Source organism: Geotrypetes seraphini, chromosome 9, assembly GCF_902459505.1.
Source record: "Geotrypetes seraphini chromosome 9, aGeoSer1.1, whole genome shotgun sequence".
NCBI classification, from domain to species: domain Eukaryota; kingdom Metazoa; phylum Chordata; class Amphibia; order Gymnophiona; family Dermophiidae; genus Geotrypetes; species Geotrypetes seraphini.
The window spans coordinates 65,741,059-65,755,263 of record NC_047092.1 but is presented as its reverse complement, the minus strand read 5'-3'; the positions used below and the strand labels follow the sequence as shown (position 1 = coordinate 65,755,263).

Here is a 14,205-nt window from a genome sequence, read left to right as displayed (position 1 = left end):
TAGACTTCCATAAATCATATTTATATTTTAAACTCTTCTACAACTGTAACACATTGCTAATCTTGCCTCTTAAAAAAAATATTTATTTTATTGCAATGGTTTTATTGCAAGGTTACATACAAAATTCTGATACATATGCAATCTAGAATAATGAGAGTACAAGAAGGAATAAACATAACATCCAAAAAGGAGATGAACTGTATACCTATCAGCACAGTATATCCTATGGTTAGACCATAAGCGTAAATTTCTGAAACTAATCACCCCATTCAAGTATGTAATGATGATACCCATATCCACTATCACAATTCCCATAGAAGGGAAGTTAATAAGAAAAAAGATAGCTGACCACTTCAGACCACTGTAACTTTTTACTTTATGCCCCAAGTATCCATGCCTCAAACTTTCTCAAACAACCTTCAAATATTCACACATCACATTCATCCCTACACAACCCTATACATACCATTCTCCCTTCCTCCCACTCCCACTCCTTCAATTGCCATGACACCGGGCTCTTTTACACATTTGCTCGGTGTACTTCCAAAAACTTATAGCATAAGGCAATGTCACATTTTTTGTCTCTGTGAAACATATACTGATAAGACCTAATTTTGAAGGTGGCCAATTCTTTCATGTGTGCCAACCAATGCTGCAACAAAAAAGAATCACCTGTTTAATTAGAATACATGCATTGAAGAGAAATCTACATTTCAGGGCTGATATTTCCTGGGTCACTAAGAGGTCCTGGGAACCCAACAGCAAAGTTCCATAGTCCCAATCAGGGGAGTACTAAATAAACTATGCTACTACAGGCAGGGCCTCATACCATATGGTCAATACATCAATTCTAGGAAGGAATACACTAGAGACCCCTGCATATGTTTACACTTAATGCAAAGCCTGCTCTCCCATTATCCTATGTGAGCTCCTTTATCCAATGATAAGCAAGCTCTATCATAGATCGTAAACTGTGTCTCCTGCAAGGCCACTGACTTGGTAAACTCATATAGTGTGGTAAAGAGCTCCAGAAACTGCCATTCCATATAATCCTGCAAGCCACTCTAATATAGTGAATGCCTTCTAAGTTTAGGCTGGACACTCATTGATGACATCATTACTTCCTGCCTTCTGTTTCTATCTACCTCTCCTGTAAGGAGTGTCAGGAGACCTCCTTTTCAGGACATCTACACCTATCCAGCTCTTACCATCTACAGAGGAGCTGGGAGGTTGAAGCCAATGCCGAGGCAGTTGGTTACTCGATGACATCACTACTCCTTGCCATATAGGGACACTGGCTCCAGAGGTACCTTCAGTTTTTATCTACCCCTCCTGCGAGAAGTGTCAAGGGACCTCCTTTTCAGTACATCTGCTCATATCCAGCTCTTACTACAGGATTTACAGAGGAGCTGGGAGGTTGAAGCTGACACAGAGCCAGTTGGATGATCATTATTGACATCACTACTCCCTGCCATATAGAGATGCCAGCTCCAGAGGCATTGCACTGAAGGGGCATGCCAAAGGGGCACACCTCACCCCTTTGTACACTCCTTCAAATGTACATCATCCTGGACATTTCTAGCAGGCATATTACCTGGCAGGTTTGAAGTAAAATTAAGGTAGGTTTTATCAAATTTATTAGTTTTAATTGTTTCCTAGCCTGTGGAATGGAGAGGTTATACTCATTCTTACTTTTTTCATTCTGTCTGGGGGTTGTAACTTTTCATGTGGCCAATCTTTAGATCTAGGTCATATTCCGGTACTAGAGTCATTCCTGTACTGTTTAGAAACAAGCTCTATTATTGATCCTCAATTTAGATTTTTAGAAAATTTATCAGAAGTATTCACAACCTATTTAGGTTGTTACTTCTCATATCAGATCATTTACTTTGTTCTTTTACTATAAGCTGGAAAATATTTAAGAATTCATATGTTCAAATAACCACATGAAAAAGCTTGACCCATTTTTCGTTTAATATCTTACTGGGATGCTTTTGATTCAAGCTCCTTTGTGGATAGCTGGAATACTTTTAGCACTGAAATACTATACAAATTGGCACTTTATACCACTAAAACAAAGTGGACACACCCATGTTGCAAATGGTTTTACACTAGATTTAAAATGCTATTGCAGAAAGTTGGAACAAATCTGGCAGAAAGATCAAGTTGAATTAAATAAGCATAATTGGAGAACTGCTATTCATACTTACAAATAAGTTTTAAAGACTGGCCGAAAAAATTATTATTCTAATCTGATAGGAACAAATAGAAGAGTAGTAAAACAATTATTTTCCATTACTAACTCACTGATAGAGAAACCTTCCTTACTGCAACCATAAACAAGTGATGCCCCGACAGCTGTACAGTTAGCATCTAATTTTCAGGTTAAGTTTAGTTCTATTAGATCAACACTACGATTACAATGTGGTAGGGGTTCAGGGGAAAGGAAGAATTCTGGTTGACAGATTCTGGGATACTTTTTATCCAACCAACCAACAAAGTTAGGGCAGAGTGGCCTAAGGGATATGACCAACTGGAATGTTAGGCCACTCCCAGTGCATCCCAGAATGCACTGTGTCACACCCCACAAGCTCCTGTTCATGGCAGCGAGCTGTGGACCCCGTGACCGCAACTGTCCAAACGTGTACCCTTTGACCAGGGTATCCTTCAGGCCTTCTTAGGCGCCTGCCTAAGGTACAATAACAGATTCTGTGTCATTACAGAAACCAGGCAAGGGAAAAGAAATTCACACACCTTCAAAACAAGATTAGCAGAATAATAAAGTTCTTATGTTTCCGGATTATTTTGTACAGTTATTCATAGCATCTTGCAACAATTCTCACACAGGTTGTAGAAAACATAAAACTTTAGGTTAAGTTGAACACTCTGGTTTTATGCATACCAGCCTGACTCTCATGTCCAGAAGATATACTCAAAATAAACCCTTTAGGCTGGACTCTAGTCTTTGTAACATAGTCCTCTTCACCAGCCTTTTGTGTGTCAAGGATGGCCTCAGCAAAATTCATTCTCCATGCAAAGGCAGAAGAAAAAACAAAACTATACTCCTGCAGTCCAGGCAAAATAAAGCTTTTACAAAAAAAAAAGTCAAAAAGAAAACAGCTAACATTGCAGCACTGCCACGGAGTGCCTGCAGATAAAGACCCCTCCTTAAAAGAAGCTCCCCTGTGCTTGCCGTTCCAGCGAAGCTTTATCTTCCTTAATTAGCCTCCAGCTGGGCTGAGAGGGAACCAACAAACGCTCAGTGCTACAGTGAAATTCCACAGTTCAATTATATCAGTGCTTCTGAAGATAAGCTTTGCTAAGCTCCCCAGCGTTTGGCATACAAGCACTTTTCACTCAAACCTTTAAGCAAAAAAAAAATAAATGGTAAGCAACAAAACAAAGCCATTCACTTCCCACCTTTTCTCAGTTTGTGTCCATTGCCTCCAAGCATTCACTAGGCAGACTAGATACTCCAAAGTCCATGGGTTCATAGCTTTGGACTTGTTCCTCTGCTTCAATCTCCAGCACCTCAGACATCTTCACAATTAGGGCTAAGTTCCCCACACCTCCGTGGAGGAGCAGTGTGCCCTCCTGGGCTCCCCACTCTGTCTCAGCTGCTCACTTTTAACCCCAATCAACTCGCCCCTCCCTGCTCTGAAGAGGGGGGAAGGGAGAGAAAACTTTCTGCAGCTGAGCTTGCCTCAGTGACAACTTCCTGTGCTGAGGCTGGCCTTCTGGGAGCTGTGGTTTCTTAACCCCCTGAGCTAGCCCGAGTGAAGTCAGCGCTTTCAATAAACCGTGGAGCCAACCTGGACAACTCTCCTGCCTCAGGGTTTCCTGCTCTTCTTCCCTAAATCCTGTGCCAAAACTAGGAAGAGAGCTAGATTTGTCACAACTGCAAGAGAGGCCTAAGATTCCGGTTGGCCCAGGTGCCTAAGGCCCCTCCTATGGGAAGGGCCTTAAGCACCTGGCCAAATCAGAACCTTAGGCCCCTCCCCAGTGTATCCCACAATGCACTGGGAAGAGGAAGGCCCGCTATTCGGTGGAGGCGGGCCTGCCGGCAGGAGGAAATAAGCATCCCTCTGGCTGGCCAACTCAATAAGGTACTTGGGAGGGTCTGGGTGGATGTGTTGGGGGTTTCAATGTCTTAGGGGTTGGGGGGTTCCAGCAGGAGGGATGTTTCGGGGGAGTGTGTGGGGTTTCTGGCAGGAGGGACTGGGCATCCCTCATGAGGGGAAAGTGTTGGGGGTGGGGGGTTTCTGGCAGGAGGGACTGGGCATTCTTCTTGAAGAAGGCTGTGTCGGGGGTGAAGGGTTTCCGAGAGAAGGGATTGGGCATCCCTCCTGCCAGGGAATGTGTTGGGGTGGGGGTTCCAGCAGGAGTGACTGGTCAACCCTCCTGCTGGGGATGGGGGGTTTCTGGCAGGAGGGACTTGGCATCCCTCCTGCCGGGGGATGTCTTGGGTGGTGGCAGCAGGAGGAATTGAGCATTCCTCCTGCCGTGGACATTCGGGGGTGGGGCGGGCTTTGGAGTTCCGGCAGGAGGGACTGAGCATCTTTCCTGCTGGAAGTCTTTGCAGGGGGATGACGATGACACACAGGTTCCCTGCCTTGGCTGCTAATCTGATCGCCGGAGATTCCCTGCTGCAATCGGATCAGCGGCTGCGTCTATCTGAAATGTAGACCAGCATTTTGCTGGCCTACATTTCAGGCACTTATTGCAGCCCTAGAGAGACACCTAAGCTTGCCTAAAGCCACTTTAGGGTGAAACCACACCCATGCCTAGCCTTAGGCAAACTTAAGTGGCACTACATGCCTCCTAGGCTCAGGAAAATGCCTACAGTGTAGGTGACTCTCCTCGAGGCTTTAAAAAACCCTCCCACCAAAAACGTGCGTCACAATTGGCTGGCTAGACAGTGGTAGGATGACTACCGCCACCTACAATTGGGGCGGTGTTTATAGAATTGCCTCATAGTGTCTGCTCTGCTCTCTTTTGCAATATGAGGTCAATCTTTCCCCTGAATTCTTGCAGTGTGCTCCCTCTAAGGACTGGCAGGGTGCGTGCAAATTTTTTTCTTTTAACCCAATTCTCAATAAATATTATAGGTTACTTAGCTTGTGATTAGCTTGAAAATTGGGTTAAAAGTTGTTTAATAACTAAATGTAAAGCCAGTGAAGATTGAACACGTAAAGCTTAAAGTATTGAAACTTTTGAACTTTAAGTGGTGTTGCTGAGGCTCGAGGACAGATAATGCACCTGCATGTGTAAAATTACTGTTTATATATGCATGATTATTAATGGTACAAGTTTTATATCCTATAAGAAAAGTGTACGTTGATACTAAGGAGTTTTGGAATAGGCATGTGCTACCCATGAGCTATAGGTTTTAAATTTTAGCCTGGAGCCTTCTGGAGGCAGAGAGTAGGTGTTGCCATGTGCTAATTGGTTAGCATGGGAGCCTTTACTGTCTATTAAGAGTGGCAATAAGAGCTCACACGATAATTGGCCATTGATAGGAAAAATAGGAAATGCTGCCATTTTACAGTTGCACTAAAAGTGACCTCAGCATGTGGGACACATTTTTTAGTGTAGCTTAGTAAAAGAGCCCCATAGTGAGGATTCCAAAACTTTGTATCATAAAGTTTCCTAGATTACCATCTTGCAATAGTGTAGGAGCTGTATAAGCAATATTTGAAAGAAATTCTTCAAAATTCCAGAAGAATCTATGCCTCCGCTTTCTCGAGTATATTATTTACCATCAGCATAGAAAGATGAGTCTAAATTTCAGAAAGATCTGGGTCCAGAAATTAATTATAGTCAAAATTTTGGAAACCTCCTCTTCTACTAAACCGTGCTAGCGGTTTTAGCGCGGGGAGCCACGCTGAATGGCCCGCGTTGCACCCGACGCTCATAGAGTTCTTTGAGCGTTGGGAGCAGCGCGGGCCATTCAGCGTAGCTCCCCGCGCTAAAACCGCTAACGCAGTTTAGTAGATGAGGCTCTCAGTCTATGACTGGCCACTTTGGCTCTTCCTTCAGATTGGGAATGGTTCGTTCGTATATTCTTTTAGAAATGTGATATACCTTTTTTAGGCAGCCTGGTTAGGGTTTCTTCCTGATATGACTAAGGAAATTCAGAGGAGAAGGAAAAGTTTCTTATTGCTTAAACCTGGAGTACTGCAGTTTGCATGTTTTCTCAACTGACTCAGCTTTTTACCTTCATTAGCAGTAGGAAAATGATCTCTAGCTTACCAGTTAAATCTGCTGTATAATTTAACAATAGATATTCATTTGGAGTTCCCAGTGCTACTTGATCTGATTTCATTTTTCAAATAATTATACGTATCCTTACATTTTTCCTTGACTTTTCCTCTTGTGTTCTCTCTCACCATGTCATGACTTGATGACTTAATGCTATGTGCCATTTTTCATTTTACATAATTAAAATGTTGTTTTTAGCAACTATAATTATTGGTAAATATAATTTCTTCAAGATTTCCGTACATGTTGTTATTACTTGGTTGATTTATGGAAATGTTTCATTAAAAGATCAAGTTAAAAAAGGATCAATGGTAAAAATCAGTTCTATAAATGCATGCTTACAGTGTAGTGAACTAATATCTAAATTGGAACATTCAGGTGATTTGAAGTATGGTATTATTTCTACTGCCAATGGATTCTCCTCTGTCTCAGCTGGCAGGGTTTGGAAAACCACCATTGGTTCTGCTGCTGGTAGCTTCACTGATCTATAACTGACAGCCTTACTGCTCTGGCTTCTTATGGTTCCTTCTTGTCAGCTGGCAGGATCTGGAGATCCCTACCAATCCTACTGCTCCAGCTTCCAGCTCTCTTCTTCTCTTTAGTTGGCACTGCTTAGTAAACACTGTCAACGCCAAACTAGCACTACAGAGATCTTTTCCTCACCAGCATCTCTGCTCTTGTTTGATTAGCCTGATTAGTGCTTCTCCTCTGCCTATGATGTCATGTCACAGATGAAAGGGTGATTGGACAGATACATCAAAAACAAGCACTTTATTTCATCTAGCATGCAAAAAATACTAAAGAAATGCATTGGAATATTGCATCAAAAATGCATATGAAAAAATGTCAAAAGTCCTTGTAACTTCGTCGAGTGTCCCCTAGTCTTTGTAATTTTTGATGGAGTGAAAAATCGATCCGCTTGTACCCGTTCTACTCAGGATTTTGTAGACTTCAATCATGTCTCCCCTCAGCCTTCTCTTTTCCAAGCTGAAGAGCCCTAACCATTTAGTCTTTCCACATTCGAGAGGAGTAAATTAACTTTGAGTAGGGAGTAAACTAACTTTGATAGTGTATTTTTAAAACAATTATTATTTTTTTTACATAATTCAGTTGCATGGTAAAGGGGAAATAATCTCCTCAAATCTTTCTTGCTTTTCAGTCCTCTGGTAAAACTTAGCATTGCTGAAAGCGTTCCATAATGCATTTTATATGGAAAATAAAACACTGCTTTTAAGGGGCCACTAATGGGATCTGTGAGCATCTTGGATTTCTGGTAAGATAATGAAAGCCATATGGACCATGTTGGATTTCACTGACTGAAACTCTAACCTAGTTTTTTTTGGATTTGAGAATGCTGACACTACAGTCACTGTTTCATTAGACCAGGGATTTTCTACCCTGTCTGTCAGGTTTTCAGGATATCCATAATGAATAAGTATAAAATAAATTTGCATACAATGGATACAGTGTATGTGGGCCACACTAGAAGAAAAATTAAACTCAGAATTGCTCAGCACTTGAGTAATCTAAGGCTTGGTAAGGTTGATATGCCATTGGTTAGCCACTGGGTTGAGGCGGGTCATCAAGTGAGTGATGTCAGGTTTGTAGTACTGATTCATGTGAATTTGAATAGGGGAGGGAATGTGACTGACGTGTTATTACATAAAGAACAGCGGCTGATCCATCAATGGAAAACTGTTGAACCAGCAGGATTAAACAAGGAGGTGGAAAGTGACAGGTGGATATAATTTAGTTAAATGGAGGTGAGTCTATATATATAATGCATGGTAGGAGGGTGTAATCTGTCTTTAGTTTGGAGGAGGAGAGAGTTGCTACGGAGGTTTTGAACCGCATGCTACCGCTGCTGTTATATGATAAAATGAACTATGATAAGGTAAATTTCATTCATATATGTTGAAATAGTTATGTATAAGTCAAACTGTAGAATATTAGGATAATAAGCAGATGGAACCACACTAGTAAACTGAAATTTATTGCAGAGGTGAAATAACTCAGTGAAAACCTGAAGCAGTCGTGGCTCCTGGAGATGCTGATCTAGCAAAACACAGCCCTGTGTTGGGCCGACTGAACAACATGATTGTAGAGTCCAGTGGTGATATCAGAAAGCATAAACTATAATCATCGTGGTTGAGCAACATAAGAATGTGGCAACAATTTGAAATACAGCAAGAGAACGTGTGATAATTTTAAAAATGGGACAATGTGGTGTTGAAAGGAACTGAAACGGAAAAGGCTTTACTCTAGTCCAGGTTTTCTGGCCCAATGGGATATTCCTGTTGAGCTATTTTATAAAGAAAACAGTTGTGCAGTGTGATTTGTTCACAGAGAGTGTAGTTTGGTAATATGTTATTTAAATCAGTGTGATATGAATATTTATTGTGGATATTTGGAAAACCAGAGTGACTTGGTATGTTCCTAGGAATGGGGTGACAACCCCTGCGTTAGACCAATGACCTAAACAAAACTAGTCCAGTTCAGAAATTTATATAAAAGGAGAATTGTCATTGTGACAGGATCTATAGTTACAGTATGTGTGCTTCTTGTATTTTTGAAATTTTAATATGATCCTCAAGTTGGCTTCCAAGCTACTGAAGAAAAGTGTACAGTACTTATGTCCTCTGCCTCCTTCTCCTCCATAAAACTGCGTACCCTGGCACATCTCCTTCTATTGATTATTAATTTTCCTATATCAAGTCCTAATATTCAGAACCAACATGTGATGCAGTGGTTAAAGCTAGAGCCTCAGCACCCTGAGGTTGTGGGTTCAAACCCACGCTGCTCCTTGTGACCCTGGGCAAGTCACTTAATCCCTCCATTGCCCCAGGTACTTTAGATAGATTGTGAGCCGGCCGGAACAGAGAGGGAAAACTGCTTGTGTACCTGAATAAATGCATGTAAACTGTTCTGAGCTCCCTGGGAGAACAGTGTAGAAAATTAAATAAAAAATGTACAGCTCTTTTTATTAGTTCAAGCATGAGTTATTTGTATACTTATGGTATATTTAGTTGCATTTTTTAAAAGGTAACTAAATTATAAATAGAAACATAGAAAAAGGAAGACAGATCCTATCAAGTCAGCTGATCCATACCATTTACTATCCCTTCCTCTCCCTTACAGAGCCTATGTCCCATGCTTGCCTGAATTCATGCAATCTTCATCACCACCTTGACTGGGAAGCCACTCCATGTATTCACTGCCCTTTCCATGAAAAAGCACCGTATTTTTCACTCCATATGATGCACCTGACCATAAGACGCACCCTAGATTTAGAGGAGGAAAAAACAAGAAAATATATTCTGAACCAAATTATGCCTCTGAACCCAGCCCCCTAGAAAAATAGACAAATATATTGCAGCAGACAGATTTTGATCACCAAATTGAAATCCTACCTTTGTTTGGTGATTTCTGGTTGCACTAGATAGTTCTTTCTTTCCTTCCTTCCTTTCTTCCTTCATCAGATCCAACAATTGTCTCTTTCTATTCCCTCCCTCCCTCCTTCCTATGTCCTGAGATTGTGCCCCCTCTCCCTCACTGCCTTCCAGCCTTTGTTCTTCCTCCCTCCCGCACCGAAGTCTGCCTGCCTTCCTCTCTCCTGCACCAAAGTCTGCCTCCCTCCCAACCGCATCGAAGCCTGACTGCCTTCCTCCCTGCCGCGCCGATTCCTCCTCCCTGGTCCACCACTTGCTCACTGCTGCTGCAACTCCATGAAGCCTGCCTTCATCTCTGCCGCTCTGATTCCTCCTCCCTGGTCCGCCGCTCACCCACTGCTGCTGCAACTCCACGAAGGGAAGGGCTGGCGGCGTGCAATTGGGTCTACAAGCCTTCCCCCGAAGGGATTGGCTGGCTTGGACCTTCACTCCAACGTCAGAATTGACATCGGGGGAAGACTCATGGGCCCAATTGCATGTCACTGGCCCTTCCCTTCCTTTCCTGCGGCGGTGAGCAGGTATGAGGGCGATGAGCAGCAGCAAAATGCCAGGGAGGGGGGGACGACGAGCAGGAACAGATCACAGGGGGGGGCAACGAGCATCAACAGAACGCCGGGGAGGGGGTGACGAGCAACAGAATGCTGGGGGGGGGGCGCCGAGAAGCAACAGAACGCTGGGGGGGGGGGGGGGAGGCAGAGGGTGGAAAAAGTGCATCTTATGGAGCGAAAAATACAGTATTTCTTTAAGTGGATTAAAGATGCACAAGTAGGCAACAGCTGCACCTGAAGACTTTATGACTGACATCATGCTGACAAGTTTCAAAATTGTGTGGCTTTAATCATTTTAGGTATATTAGACTGCTAAGAGGGTAGATGTACTTTCCATATACTTTTTATTCATATTTTACGTATGTTTCAGTCATGTTTATTGGAAATAAAAAGACACAACAACAGCCAAAGATAAACAAAAGGGCTGAACACAACCTCCAAAAACAAAACAGAGGGGAGTAAGTGGGTACAGCTCCAGCTCTCAGGACCAACACTTTCAGTTTTCTATTCCCTACCTAATCTCCCAAACACAACCCCCGAGGACTGGCTCTGTACATACTCCTGGAAGTAAATATAAAGCAAAGTAGTGACCACAGGCCAAAGTTAAAGAAAATTCACAACTTTGTGTCATGTAACATGTGGCATGGAGATCCAGAAAGGTTCCCAAGTCTGTTGAAACAGTTGTCCTTTAGAGGATGATGGGTATTAGATACATTGCTGCTCCAGTATCAAAAGTGATATCACATGAGAGCGCCATACACTCCATAATGGTTCATTCATATTTTAAAAAAGAGAAGAAAGAAAAATAGAAAGGTTTTACAAGAATTTTATGGGGCTCATAATCGAAACAGAAATACGTCTAAAAACCTGCCCAAATCCACACTTGGGCGACCTAAAAGACAGGTCATCTAAGTACCGATAATCAAAATGACTTTTTAAATGTATTCAGAGACTTTTTTAGGCCTCTGAATCCTGCTGTACGCCCAGAGCTGAAAGGGGCATTTTTGAAGGAGTGGTTAGGGCCAGGACAGGATTAACCAATAGGCCAAGTAGGCATGTGCCTAGGGCCCGAAATAGTCAGGGGGGCCCGATGAAGGAAGGCATCAACATTGTTTTTTCCAAATGGCGATGGGCCCCTCCAGCATCGATCAGCAACGCAGGACCCTCCCGATTGGCAACACGGGCCCCACCCCGATCGGCAACCCCCCCATCGATGGAAAGTAAGACAAGCAAGCAACGCGGGTAAGAAAGGCAACGAGAACTGTAATTGTGCAAGCGGTGCTGCTTGCCCAAAGCTTCCCTCTGACGCAGCTTCCTGTTTCCGCCTGGGTGCATGGCGTGGTAGGGTGGGGCAGGGGGCCCAGTGTACTTGTGTGCCTAGGGGACCTCGATGAATTAATCCTGCCCTGGTTAGGGCGGAATGTGGGTAGGATGTGGGCCGACCTAGACTTAGTCATACTGCAGGGACAATCAAAAGTTTTACGAAGCTGCCTGGATGGAACGTATACGTTGTGACATAGGTGATCTAAAACCAGGTCTAAGAGCCCAGAAGGTATCCAAAGAGACCAGATAACCACTGCAGACACAAAGTACAGGCCCCCCCACTACACACCACCATAAAAATCAGAATAAAAAGTACATACCTGCCTCCAGAACATCAGCAACTGGCATAGGAAAGCCTAGTAGAGCAGCACAGAGGTGGCTTAAGTAGTCTGGGGGGTGGGCTAGTGAACCATAGAGACCCAGGCCCATAAACCACTCTAACCATTACATTCATGATGGAAAATGTGAGCCTACCGAAACCCCCCAAAACCCTTCTGCCATATAGGTGCCACCTGAAGTCATAAAGGCTATTCGGGTTGTAGACAGGTGGGTATAGTAGGTTTTGGTGGGCTCACCATGACCTGCAAGGGAATTGTGAGATGTTTATGTGGAACCCTTTTTGTGAAGTTCACAGCAGTGCCCTATAAGGTGCCCCACTACTCTGTTGCAATGTCTGTGTGTCTAGTCCATCACTTTGCTGACCCTGTCCATGTCCGAAAGCTCTTGTTCTAGACGCTTGGGACTTGGACGATTTTTTGGATTAGAATGTAGTATAAACATAGACATACTCAAACGACTATATGTAGAAATAGATGATTTAAAAAAAATAAATAAATAAAAATTGGGGGATGTATTTTTTGAGAATGGACTTTGGACGCTTCTGAATTTGGGTGACTAGTGCCCTAGGCCCAAAACGGACATTTGTTTTGATTATATCCTCTATGTATTTTTTAAAGGACAGAGAATCTTACAGAAAAGAGATTTTGGCCCTGGCAAGGTGAAGCAGAGGTGCTGTCACGCCAAAATAAATAATATCAATGGGATTTGATTTCATTCAGCTGTTGAACCAATATTATGGTATGTTTGTAAGTTCCTAGTCCTGCTTGTCAATTCCCACCACCACAAGCGATGGGGTCCTTTTACAAAGCTGCAGTGAAAGTGGCCTTAGTGTGCGAGAAAGACCAGCATAAGGGCGAGCTAAGGCCACTTCCACTGCAGCTAAAAAATGGCCGATTTTACATTTTCAAAATTAATGGCCACATACTAATGTTACCATTAGTGCGAGGTCATTATTAAAAACATGCCCCTTCTCAGAAAAATTTGAATTTAATTTAAAAATGTTTTATTTACAGCAAATCTGCGAAGCTAAGCAGTTTACAACATACATGCATAAAATATATTAACATTAATACATAACACTTCTCAAAATATTCACAAACACGAGGAGCCGCTGAAACGTTCTAAGCCCAACCAACAAAGTTGGGTCAGCATTCATCGAGGGCGATACACTTTCCCCCCTTTTTTACTAAGGCACGCTAGCTGATTTAGCGCACGCTAATCGCTAACGCATCCATAGAATATAATGGACACGTTAGCATTTAGATCATGCTAAATCGGCTAGCACACCTTAGTAAAAGGAGTCCTTAGTCCAGTGATTTTCCACTTTTTTTGGTACTATATTTTTCCGATGGAACATAAAATGTGGAAAATCACTGGACTAAGGGCTCCTTTTACTAAGCTGTGATAGTGGTTTTAGCGCACGCTAGATGCTATCGCCAGCATTGAGCTGGCGTTAGTTCTAGCCGCGTAGCGCGTGTTTAGCCCACGCTAAAAATGCTATCGCAGCTTAATAAAAGGAGCTCTACATGTATAGCTCGCGACGGAGACTGCTCCAACTTTGTTGGTTCAGCTGAGAACTTTTCAGCGGCCCGTCATACATATTCCGTGTTATACATCTGACGCATCTAAAACATATTTTATCTCAGAAGAATGCCTGTGAAAACAAATATGTTTTATAGCACATTTATGCACACACAAAGTACATATTTATCACAGCACAGTAATCTGTATCAGTGCTTACTATTGCTTAGTAAAAGGAGCCCTATGTAAAGCAAGTTGCTTCTGGGAAAGATCTTTCCTGATCTGAAGCAGTGTAAGCAAATTTTGACCTCAATGCAACATCACGATTAGGGAGCCCCCAAAACTGTTTGAACAATGACTCCCCTTCCACCTTACAAAAACAAATAAGTAAATAGCACAGAATCATATAGGAAGGTTTGATCTTGGGGGGAGGGGAAGCTCCCAGAAAAGGTGGGATCTGCTGCAATTGCATTGTTTGCTGTTAGCTTTAAATTCGCAATGAAATTCCTGATGATGCATGAATTCAAGTTGGGAAAGTTTGAAATACTGAGAGTTCCACTAAAACAACAAATGCACACCTTTTCTTGCAAATGTATGCAAGAATACAAGGAACAAAAGATACCGTAACAAATAAACCTAGGAGGGAGATGAAAAGAACAAACAACAGAGGCAAGACACACAGTCTTGCTTGAGAGGTTACAAGGGCAGGGAGTCTTGGCTGTCAGTTCCCTTCATGTTACTGCTGGTGCAAGCCTGTGCAACGC

General features: G+C 42.7%; 1 protein-coding gene across 2 annotated transcripts in view; it reads right to left on the bottom strand.

Moving 5' to 3' along the window:
• The window catches only part of ANO6 (anoctamin 6), a 230,726-nt gene that overhangs the window by 215,737 nt on the left and 784 nt on the right, over positions 1-14,205 (bottom strand). The window lies entirely within an intron of this gene.